This window comes from Choloepus didactylus, chromosome 5 (assembly GCF_015220235.1).
Source record: "Choloepus didactylus isolate mChoDid1 chromosome 5, mChoDid1.pri, whole genome shotgun sequence".
Classification (NCBI taxonomy): domain Eukaryota; kingdom Metazoa; phylum Chordata; class Mammalia; order Pilosa; family Megalonychidae; genus Choloepus; species Choloepus didactylus.
The window spans coordinates 19,989,897-20,002,806 of NC_051311.1; the positions used below are offsets into that span (position 1 = coordinate 19,989,897).

At 36.4% G+C, this 12,910-nt stretch overlaps 1 long non-coding RNA gene across 1 annotated transcript; it reads right to left on the bottom strand.

Moving 5' to 3' along the window:
• Positions 1-356: 356 nt before the first annotated feature.
• On the bottom strand, positions 357-11,889 carry LOC119533824. The gene is made up of 3 exons (XR_005216882.1): positions 11,670-11,889; positions 5,705-5,927; positions 357-4,171 (listed from the first exon to the last, which is right to left on the bottom strand). It is a non-coding gene; the product is annotated as an uncharacterized LOC119533824 (long non-coding RNA).
• Positions 11,890-12,910: the final 1,021 nt, after the last annotated feature.

Here is a 12,910-nt window from a genome sequence, read left to right on the forward strand (position 1 = left end):
ATTTGGTTACAAAGTTCCAGTCTTAAAGCCATAAAGTGTCTAAGGTAAGGCATCAACAATAGGGTGCCTTCACTGAAGGATGGCTGATAGCCTCCGGAAGACCTCTGTTAGCTGGGAAGGCACGAGGCTGATATCTTCTTCCTTTGCTCCCAGGTTGTGTTTCAAAATGGCGTTCTCCAAAATGTCTCTTTTAGCTGCAGCTCCTCTCTAAAATGTCACTCTGTTTGTGAGCTCTTTTTATAGGACTCCAGTGAACTAATCAAGACCTATGCTGAATGGGCGGGGCCACGTTTCCATGGACACATTCAGTCAAGAGGTCATGCCCTAATCAAACTGTCACTCACAGTTGGGTGGGTCACATCTCCATGGAAACAATCAGAAGGTTCCAACCTAATCAACACTAATATATCTGCCCCCACAAGATTGCATTAAAGAACATGGCTTTTTCTGGGGGACATAATCTATCCAAACTGGCACACCCCCCAAACCAACAATACCAATTACTGATGAGGGTTAAGATCAACAAGAGCTCTCATTTATTGCTGGTAGGAATGCAAAATGATATCCACTTGGGAGGAAAATTAAGCATTTTTTTTTTTCAAAGTTAAACACAGTCTTACCACATGATTTAGCAACCATGCTTTTAGGTATTTACCCAACTGGTTTGAAAATCAGTGTCCACACAAAAATCTGCAAAGAAATGTTTATAATAGCTTTATACATAGTCACCCAAACTGAAAGCATCCAACATGTCTTGCAATAGATGAATGGATAAACAAACTGAAGTATATCAATACCTAGGAATGTTATTCAGCAATAAATATAAATGAGCTATCAAACCACAAAAAGATATGGATAAATCTTAAATGCATCTTTCTAAGTGAAAAAAACAATTTTTAAAAGCTACATAATCATATCAGTTCAATTATATGGCATTTTGAAAAGGCAAAACTATAGAGACAGTAAACAAATCAGTGGTTGACAGAGGTTTGAGAGGTGGAGGGCAAGGGTTGGTTGGAGGTGTGTGTTGAGAATGTGAAGCATAAGCAACTTTTTTAGAGTAGTGAATTTATTCTGCATGATATTGTAAGGGTGAGTATAAGACAGTAAGCATTTGCCAAAAACCCATAAAACTTGGCAGTAACAAGATTAAAGCTTAATATATACAAAAAAATTTTTAAAGCATCTAGGAGGTTGAAAGATCCCAGAATGCAGTGAAGGTTACGTCAAAATAATCTAAATGTATTACAAATGCATGAAACAGCTTCACTGAAGGGCATATGGACATTCCAATCTAAGTAACTTTGGATGAGTGAAATCTACATAGCTAAGGGCAGAAGGAATTGTACGTAAGCACTAACTCTAGTTGATAAAGTTGGTTCCCACAGGGATATGGGTTGACAATTCTGAAACTAATGTTCATGTATATTGTAACTGAACATTTAAGTAAGTGGGTAACAGATGGTGGAATCCAAGTTCCTCACTGTTGTAGTGGGAAGTTACAGACAAGTGAGGGAAGGAGGCTAAATAGATCCATGGGCAATGGATTAAAGTTGGAGACATCAGAATGAACTCATGTTTAGCTTAATATAAGTGCAGATGTCTACATATGGAAATATTTTGTGATATATGTACATACATAGGTTAGTACACACGCATATATTTGCTTGCTATGTCAACTGAGAGGGCTTAGAGGCAATGACATCCCAGTAAGCAACAGGTATATTTAGAAACCAGATCTCAGTTTTTAATGTCATTTTCCAATAAAAGGAATCAGGGCTACTTGGAGAAATGCCTGATTCTGTGACTGGGGCAGGGAAATGTTCGAGATGAGCCTGGAACATCTTGTAATGCCAGAAGGTAAGACTGCTCAAAATAGCATAAAACAAAAACAATAATGGGTTACATCAAAGGGACACAAGGTCCAACTGAAAGAACTCTCAATTGTCAAGCTTATACAATTTGAACGGCAAAATAAAGTATTATTGGAATATAACCCAAAATATGAAATAGATACCCTTGAGTCCATACTGATATAAATAAATTGTTGAATAAATTAGAAATGGGGGAGAATAGATAAATCACCAGTGCCAAAGAATTTGCAATAATTTATGTAGATACTCTACCCTTATGGAGGTGGAGCATATCTCCCCATTCTTTAAGTGTGAACTGTGCATAATCACATTCTTCCAAAGAGCACAGTACAGAAAGGGAGAGAAAAAGAGTTTACAATGGAGAAACCTGATAGACACTACCTCAAGCCAGGTGACCAAGATAACATCAACACTGATAAGTCCTAAGTCATGTTGGCAGCACGTGGGCTCGATATGACATGATGAGAATGGCATGTCTCCTGTGGTCTTCTGTCCCCAAACTGATAAGCCCAGTCTAACCATGAGCAAAATATCAGGCAAATCCCATTAGAGGGAAAATCTACAAAATACCTAGACAGTAATCTTCAAAACTGGCAAGGCCATCCAAAGCCAGGGAAGTCTGAGAAGCTGTCAGTGAAGAGGGGCCTAAGGAGGTGGGATGATTAACATGATATGGTGTCCTAGATGGGATCACAGAACAGAAAAATGACCTTAGGGAACAGTTGAGAAAATGTGAACAGAGTATGGATTTTAGTTAAGAATCATGTATCAATATTGGCTCAATACTTGTGACAAGTGTTCCACACTAATGTACAATATTAATAATGGGGAAAACAGGGTGTGGGTTATGTGGAAACTCTCTGTACTATTTTTGCAATAATTCTGTAAGTTCTAAAATAAAAACTGCCCTAAAACTAAAATTTTATTAAAAGTGAATCCAGGTACACCTATTTAATCTAACAATTCATGATTAAATTTCTACTATATGAATAGTTGATGAAAATTCAAAATGACATATTTTCTAAAACTTTCAGCCCATAACAAAACAGGAAAAGTGAGGTTTATTTCAAAATTATGGAGCTCACATGTTATTCTGTTTAAGTTGTTGACAGATATCTCATACTTAAATACCTCAAAGTATTTGGGGGATCTTAAAACTAGAATATATTCTAAGTTTATTAAAAATTGTGCTGATGGTATTTCCACTTCATTCTCTAGACTGTGAGTAGAAATAAAAGGCAATCCAAATGTAATCAATCTCCACAAGTGTGTCTTATGAGATTGAACAGGTTGACAACAAGCTTTTATGGATTTTAAGTACAAACACAGTGACTATACCCTTTGATCAGAATTAATATTACTTTTCATAACACAACATTGATAGTCATTCATTAATCAGAGTTTATATTCTATTACTTCAGTAGCACTAATCTGAATCACTGAGTTGAATGAAAGCTCTAGAATATTTATGTCCTTCTGTAACCCCACTTTTTAGAACATTTCTGTTGAAATGGGACCCTTTTAAAAGATCTCTTAATAAGTAAATATTCAAAGCAGCTAGTGAATAAACAATCTCATCTACTCTTGGAATAAACATTTAAATTTTCATTAGTCATGAAATAGGCATTGCCATCAGAGTGAAAACATCTAATTTTGTGTGCATTTGAAAATATGGTTCTGGGGTTGTTCAGGAGATTTGGAAAGATTGATATTTTATGATTGTACAAATATATGTGTTTCTTTTCCTTTGCTCTGTCTCGCCTTCCTTCTTTTATGTGTGTAACTTCCCTTGGAATCCCAGTTAATGGCAGGTTGACAGCCCTGCACATTACTAATGGGGCTTTAGATATTTAAAACATTTTATGTATTTTAGTGACAGTTACACAAAGCTACTTTGCTATTGCTTTCCCCAACCTTTCCTTTATGTTAAACTATTAAATTAGCAGCCTCTTTATGGTTCAGTGTCATTTCAATTTCAATATCATATACTTGATTGAACTTCAGATCCAAAAAATTGTAAAGATAAATTGAGGCATGTGATTTCCCCCACCCCTGGAAATCCTCTTACTCTCAAATGTTTGGCTTTCTTTCAGTGTAACAGTGGAGGGGGTCTACCACCTGAGGTAGGAATTTTCAAAAACATTGTTCCCATCTGGAGTCTGTTCTCTGGCATTCACAACTCTGGGGAACTCCACTGCCCTGATGGTTCCCGTGAGCCATGGCTTTCGCTCTTACTTCCACTTTGCCATCGTGAAAGGTGCTCTTTTCTCTTGACGATGCCACCATTCTTGTCTTCTCTTTTTCAAAGAGGATTTAACAGGAGACAGTAGAAACAGAGAAGAGAGGATTTGAGCACCAATGATCTGTGCATTAATTGTAAGAAAATTTTGCTTTGGAAAAGTTAAGTAACCCACCCATGGTGACAAACACTTTTTTAAAATTTTCCCAAGGCATGATCAACATAGAATGATTTCATTGCATCTTTTTCTGCTCAATACTATCACTGATAATATAATCAATCCATAAACACTCCTTCAACAAATACGATTTGAGCACCTACAGCACGCCAAGTATCATTTCAGGCACTGGGTACATAGCGAACGAAACAAAAGAAAATCCTTGCCCTCCTGGACTTTATGTGCTACTAATCCAGAAATATTTGGAAAAAGAAAATGAAAAGAAAATAACCCTAATTTTTGACTTTTTAGAGTTAAGTATAATACTCTTTTTTTCTGTCTTGAACAATGGGGTAGATGGTGATGCAATATTCAAAAGGGATGGGATGGAAGAGCCCATGGTTTTTCCAATTTCTTAACTTGGCTCCTTGACCCCATATTAATGAACTTTGTGAAATGAGGTGAAGTGCTCCTTTGTATTTCAACAACTGGATCTTCACTGACATAAATTGAATTAATGCATGATTCTGACTTTTGTTTTCAAATTGAGTTCATTTCTATAGATGTTTATGTTGTTTCATTTAAATATTAATTTTTAAAAATTCTGTGATTTCCTACAAAGGTTCCATTTATTTCGTAATTGACAAGTGCACATAAAATGAGTTGATTTCCAAGGCCCATCTCTATAGTTGATCTTATTCTGACCCTAACCTGATTATTGCAGCTGCATCTCCACATGTATTTCAATTCTCAAACCAAATATAACTTCCTATAGTTATTGGCAGGATAACCTGCCAGGAAGCCAAAGAAAAGTTGAGAGGAAACTAGTCCTATGAGATTATTGATTCCAGATGTTCCAATTACTCCTTTTGGGGACTTTATTGACTTAAGTTACACAAATCCTCCTCTATAACTCCTTATTTAGTCAGGTTTGGCAAAGAATGTATTCTGTTTCTCCCCGAACACCTTTACAAACCCTTTGTGGAGTTCACACCTAATAGAGGAGGAAGCAAAAATGTCATGGTCACATTAAATCTTACGGAGTTTTAAAAAGACATAGTTAACTGATTTAATCCTTTTCCACTGAGAGTTAAGGTGTATGAATATAGCACAACATTCTAAGGCATTTCCTGCTCTTCACTTATTTCATAGAGTCATGAACCATTTTGCAAATTAAATTCAATTGAAATGATGACTTTCAATTATTTCTCCTATCATAAATTGTTTACCCTTTTTCAGAAAGTCATAGACTCCTCAATAATAAATTTGCCTGAATTTTATAATTAACTTAAAAATGAACAAACAAAACCAAAGCCACCAAATTTTAAATAATCACCAGTACATTTAAAAAAATTCAAATGTATCTGGTACATCCATCCTGCACATCTCTCATGTGTAATTGAATATGGAGCAATGCTGTCAACCTCATTTTACCTTTTGAGTTTCCATCTCAAAAATCTTGATGAAATGAACTTTATTTTCAAATCTTTTTGTAATATAATACCTTTACTATAAGTATCTGAGACTAGTTTTTTTGTTTGTTAATTCCAAAATATGATCAGCAGAGAAGTTGTAACATGTGATGGCTGTCCAGGGAGAATCTCCAGGGTATGGTGGGTCTTGCAATATTTGTTCGAATATTCTGGTCCACAATGATCTAAGAAAGTGACAAAAATGTATTTTTGAGGTTTTGAAATATTCTTACCTTAGCAAGCAGACATTCTCTAGCCCATCCCCCAAAGGTCAACAGAGGGCAAGGTGGGTGGCCCATTTTAGCCTATTTGGAGACAACATGCAAATACAGAGAGATAAGTAATCTGCTCCACTGTGGAGTAACAGCCCTGTGAAGTGGGCAGTGGGAGTCCCCAAGTGAAGACTCACAACACTGCAATAAAAGACAAACAGTGGGAATTCAGAAAGCTTCTGCAATCTGGGATCAATCTATTCAAGGTAGATACACCAGATCCGCTTACATAAACATAGAAAATAGGAGCCTCATGTTTCTGTCTGCAAGGAGATGGCAATTTATTAGGAGCTGTAATATGCATACAGAAGTTACTATAATACAAGGATATAAAGTGCTATGATAGACAGGTATTGCTACAGGAGGTGGAAGGAGAACTTTGAGTAATAAAAAGGATTAGAGAATGTTTCATGGAAGAGGTGACAATTGATTTCAATGAGGAAAAGATGGAGTTTTACACAGAGAATGAGGAAGGACATACAAGATAGAGGGAGCAGCAGGAGCAAGTGATTAGGAACAGAACATACAAGTCTATTTGAGCTTTTCTGTTGCACAGGGTACATAAACTGAAAAAATGAAAAATAAGTTTGGAAAGCTATTGAGTCCTAATTGCCGAGGTTTCCGAATGCCAGGAAAAAGATTTTGAATTTTATTCTGCAAACAATGAGGGACCAATGAATGAACTATTTGTTTAACAGTCTTCTCTAAAATGACTCAAGTAATAGGACTGTGTTATAGTCCATTAATTCCACATTTGTAGTTCAATCCATTCGTAAAGGGATTTAATTTTAATAAGTTTTAGGAGTGAGCTATAAATCTGGTTTATTGACAATTAATAATGATGAGACACACATCACTTGATAAAGAATGTATTGAATAATATTTAGAGTACTTGGAATTCTGTATGGTTTAAAATAAACATAATTCTGGATAGAATTGAATTAGTATGCTGTCTCTAATTATAATTGGATGTTTCTATCTCCAGTGTAGTCATGCATATATTTAATAAAAGAAAAGTGAAGCTGTGAAAGTGCTGTCTTGCAGTTTTTATTTTTTTCAAGAATTGTTAATTATACTTTAATAACAAGTGGAGCCAAAATGTCTTTAGAAATTATAATACTTATTCACATAAGAATTTGGGAGTTTGTAGGTACTTCAGAAGATTGTGCTATTATAAATGTACTACATATGGTAGGCATTCAATAAATAACTGTTGATTGTTTAATTGGATAACTAAACCATCTCCACTTTTTAAAATGAAGTGCTTATTTCATCACCCATCCGTGGAAGAAAGACATATATCCAATGAATCTATTTCAATTTATTTTCATAATTGGTAGATTATTTCATTTCTCTGGCATTAGCATTTGTTTTCTTTCTTTTTCTAAATTTACCTTTAATTTGGGTTGTTACTTGGGCTTCACAATGTAATTCCCATTTCATCAACACAATGGACATTAACAGTCTATGCTAGAGACACTGGTTTTGTGTAAGTCCTAAAAAATAAATAAATAAAAACTGTTCGGTGTGCCGACACATCATGTCATCATCCCCAAGTCACTCGTCACTTCATCAAGGCCTAGTCAAGGCTTAGCTAACTTTTCCAGAGCTTGAGGGAGAGTGGTGACTAAATATTTCTGTGGTAGACATAGTCAGTTTACAGTGTCCTCATGCAGTGTACATTGGCAAGGACTCTCTGGGACAGAGGGAAAGAAAGGAAACATTATGAAAGATTGCAAGGATTAAATGAAATGCTGTCTGTGGAAATGGTTAGCATAGAGCCTTGTATATACTGGATGCCCACTAGGATTTTTTCTCTCTCTCTTTTCCTTTTTCTCAAGTAATAGGAAGAGACAATTTAAAAAAAAAAAGTATGCTTGTTGGTGGGAATTGGTCCTATTTAATTATTTCTTTCAGTTTTTGAAATAATTTGTTAACTGGTTAACTAAAGTGAAGATTATGCCTACAGGGTATCAAAAACACAGAACAAAATGTAAACAAAAGTCATTTGTTATATCATGTTTAGCTAAATAAAGTGTAATCTTATAGATAAAGATTAGATAAGTATTTGTGTGTGGTAACCCCAAATTTCCTATTTTAACCCTTTCTAAGTGTCCACTTCAGTGGTATTAATCACACTTATAATGTTGTGCTACCATCATTACCATCCATTACTAAGACTTTTTTATCACCCCAACAGAAACTCTGTTCCTATTAAGCAATTAATCCCCACTGTCTCCTTCATCTGGCCCCTAGTAATCTCTGATCTACTTTCTGTCCCTATGAATTTCTTTATTCTAGATATTTTATGTAAGTGGAATCATATGATCACTGTACCTTTGTGTCTGACTTATTTTACTCAACATAATGATTTCAACATTCATCCGTGTTGTAGCGTGTATTAGAACTTCATTTTTTCTTTATTACTCAATAACATTGCAATGCATGTGCCTACCATATTTTGTTTATCCATTCATTTGTTGCTGGACAATTGGGTTGCTTCCACCTTTTGGCTATTGTGAATATTGCAGTTATGAACTTTGGTGAATAAGTAACTGTTCAAATTCCTGTTTTCAATCCTTTGGGTATATCTCTAGGAGTGGAACTGACAGATCATATGATAATTCTATGTTTAACTTTCTGAGGAACCACCAGACTGATTTCCACAGCAGCTGCACCATTTTACATTCCCAGCAACAATCTGTGAGGGTTCTTATTTCTCCACATCCTTGCCAACACTTGCTATTTTCCATTTTTTAAATAAGAGCCATCCTCGTGATGTATGATTTTTATTTTTATGCAACCAAATTATCATGCACATATAAAATAAGTCTAATGAAACATGGAGAACTATAGAACATGTGACAATGTTGTCATCCAATGTGAAATTAACTTACTGAATGTTTTGAGCCTAAGACCTATCTAGTCACAATTAGTTATTCCATTGACCCCGAGTGAAGATTTGGCTGCTGTGCCTGGCCATGTTGTAGCTCCCCTTCAGTCCTTCTATTTTAAGGTCCATCCTTCCCTAACGTGTACTCAGAGAAAGGTAATGACCTTTATAGGTAGACTAGGACTGTTTTTGGGGTCAAGGATATTCAGGTCTTGTGTCTCTGCTTGAAAATTTTAATGAAATTCTCAAGGAGTATTTGTAGACCATAGGATGTCAAGTACCCAAGAGTGAACCTTTTAACTTATCTTTTCTAAGCCCTAGTTTCCTGATGAAGACTCTATTTAATAATAAAATGTGCTCACTTGTCAGTTGAATTTATTTCTGTCTAATCACCTAATCAAAACACATCAACTAAATATCTAAAATATTTATTTTGTGTGAATGTGTTATGTTTGGTAGTCTAAAGCAACAAAGCTCCATTACTTTAGCATTATAAACACAAATTTTACTGCCTGCTAATAACTTTGTAGAGTAATGGAATTATCTGCTTTTGCTGGAAACTTGGCTTTTCTCTTGTTATTTGTATTTCCATCAATTCTTGTCTGTGCATGGCAAACTTCCTGAGAAAATCTACACACTCTGAGGAAGATTTTCATGTACATCTGTGATCCCATATACTGGGGAGGGGGGTTGGGGTGGAGAGGATGTGAGGAAAATGCCAGTTTCTTGGGGATCAAAGCATTTAGCATACTGTATTGGGGGTTCTGTGAGTTATTACGTTACACATGAGACTACTGTACCCCTTCAAAAGAATGGAGCATCTGGGAAAGCATTAAATGGCAAGAGGAGGAGAAAATGCTTTAGGATCATGAAGTTTTGATGAGACTGTTTTTCTGTGGCAAATGTTTGAACATGGTGAACATTATGGCCTTCAGAGTATGACATTCAGACATTTTGGTGGTAACTGAAACAAACAAAATAAAACAGAAACAAATAGTACCATAGGCCAGCAACAGCTCATAGACGGTGGCTGAACTTCTTGATGCTAAAAAATCTAATGTCAAATTTGAGAAATCCAGAAACACAACCAGGGGTTATATCTCTAGTGTTGGGGTAGGTGCTTGAAGCCCTAGTGGGATCCAAGTGTACTACAAGGTCAGTTATCCCTGAAGCCATGGAAGCTCAAACCACATGGTGTACTAAATCCCATAGCAAGATGAAAGCAGAAAGAGATGGGGTACATGAACCAGCTAAGGATAGTATGCAGCAGAATGGATGACCACAGTACATGAATCCAGTGTTCCACAACATTTGTGTATTCTGTCTCTCCTTCTGCCTCATCAGCTTTGCTGGTGGTGTGGTTGCAAGACCCAGTATTTAGGCGGAGTGAGGGGTTCATTACAGGGTCTGAAGCCAGCACACACTTGTCCTGTAGAGATTCAATGGACCAAGGACCCCTGGCCAGTAGCTCTAACTCACTGTCAACGTCCCCGAGCAGCCTTGGATTTTTTCTGCATATCTCAAGTAGGAAACCTATGGGGCCAGAATGAGTGCCCCCAATGGTTAATGGATATTTGTGTTTCATGGCTATCTAGTGCTTACCTGGTACTCTTCTCACTTCCTCTCTATGTTCCTTTTACTTTATCTGTCTGACAATTTTCACAAGATACTTATTTCTATACTTAGCTTTATCTATCTTCCTGATTTGTTTCTCCTGTCCTCCACAGAAGAATTTAATAACTTTATATAATAAAACAATAATGCCCTCTGAGTTTGGAATGTAAAAATGTCCATGGTGTCTAAATGAATGAATAATAAAGTAAAACTCCAGATATTTCATATTACAGCACACAGCTTTACAGTGTTTTGTAAGTACTTGTAGCATTCTCGGACCTCCCAGGTAGATTCCCTCCCCTAACCCTTCTCTCTCCTAGAAGTCATGTGGCCAGAGGCTGAAGAAATAAAGAGCAGTTTAGGAGATACAATATTGTCCTCCTGCTGCTCTCCTCCTCCTCCTCTTGCTTCTTCCTCTCCTCTTTCTTCTGCTTCTCTTCTCCTTCCTTCTCATATTTCTCCTCCACCTCCTCTTTCTTTTCTTTCTTCTCCTTTTCCTCCTTCTTCCTGCTAATTCTGATTTGGAAACTTTGGTCACACTTGCAAATCATGTACCCATCATTCTTTTATTCAGCTGTAATATATCTTACCTCCTGTAAGTAATAGAAAACAGAACTCACTAGGAACTAAACTAAGATCCTCCTTGAATTGAAAACAAGCTGAAATACTGAGTGCAGAATCCTGCTCTAATTATGGTGACTGCCCTCTAGCATCAGATAGGTATTACTGAGGAAGGAGTCTTTCTACTTTTGACAAGACCAAACTTTTGCAACTCAGGATGAGGATAAAATATACATCAGGAGGGTAAGAGCTGCCAAAAGTTATGGTTACTTTATTAAAAGAACAGATTGAAAAAACAATGTCATAAAAATGCATATATTCTGTGCACCGTGGATTCTAGATCTATATTGTTAGGGAAGTCACCGACACATGTTAAGCAGCCATTGCCCAGACCTCACCTCCTCCAAACCCCTTCTCTGGGGAAGTTGGGAGCACACACTAAGAGGCCATCCCCTGGCATTCGCCTACCCTCACCTCCTTTTCTATTGTGTGCCATTCCACAACCTGGGGGAGATGTTAGGTCTAATGAAAAAGCCCAGCCAGACCTTAAACCCAGAGACTGGGAACAAGTTGTCCCAAATGCTTACCAGAACAGGAATTCTTAGTGGCAGGCCCCCTCTCCCAAGGTGGATTAGAAAACACACTCCAACTGTCTAGATTTGCCTCTCTTCTCCAGCATGAAGTGGGGCGTGCAGAGCTGCCATCCATTGACACTGACCCGGAGCAGTTTTCAGCCATCCTGGGTAAACTGCAGTGGTGGTACTTCTTGTTCTGCACTTTTGGACTCTTTGTGCTGTGCAAGTAATAAAGAGGTCATTTGCTGAAAGTTTGTGTTGTGTCCGGAGCCTGTGTTCCCACATTGCATCATTGTAGCAACTTGCTCCACTTATATTATCATGATTAGACACGTTAGTTAAAACTGCAAATCAGACCAAAACATATTAGGAGGGGTACGTGTTTCTCGGACTTTTAGAATCTGATTTCTAAATTATGTGCCTTAGGCAAGTTGTGTAAAAAGTATAAATACTGTATAGGATTTGTAATTCTTTTTTATGCAACAGTGCTCACCTCTTTCCTCATTACATATATATGTATTTTTTGCTTTTGGTATCTGTTTTTTCTTTAACCAAAAGTAAGGAACAAAGGTGGCATTAACTACATGGAAACTTTTGCTTCCTATTTGAATTTCAAATATTTAAATATTAAATATTTAAATTTAATCTCTTAGCCAGGGGTGAGTTGTGGGATTTTTAAACTAAGCATTAAATGTATTTGAAAAAAAATTTCAACTTTAATTAGCTGATTTTAATTTTCTCTTAATTGGACAGGATGATATTTAATAATTAAAAATAAGATCAGATCTACATCAAATCAAGCAGCAAGATCTTTTAGTCCATTTTAGTTGCGATTTTAGACATAGAATCCTAAAACTATTGTGATTGTGATGAATAACAGTGATCTCTTGCACAGTTTCTTATTATTAGCCAACTAAAATGTAGGCTTCACATAATCTATTAGCATGCACATAAAAGATTCTATTTCCTGCTTTGGGAGCAGAATGTTTAATCAAGTTCCAAAAGGCATTTTTTGCAATTAATTATATTCAGGCTGTTTCTCTATGGTATTCATTTATTTGTCAAAAGGTAAATAAAGCTGGTTGACTAGATTATCACCAACCTGAAACTCAAGACAGTTAAATATCTTCCCAATGAAGGGTATGGTATGGGATAAGTGCTCTTACTAACTGCATTGGAATCTCATTTGACCTGGCTAACCAATTTAAAATAGGGTAAAGACCAGTAGGCCATTAGAGAGGTAACAGGAACTC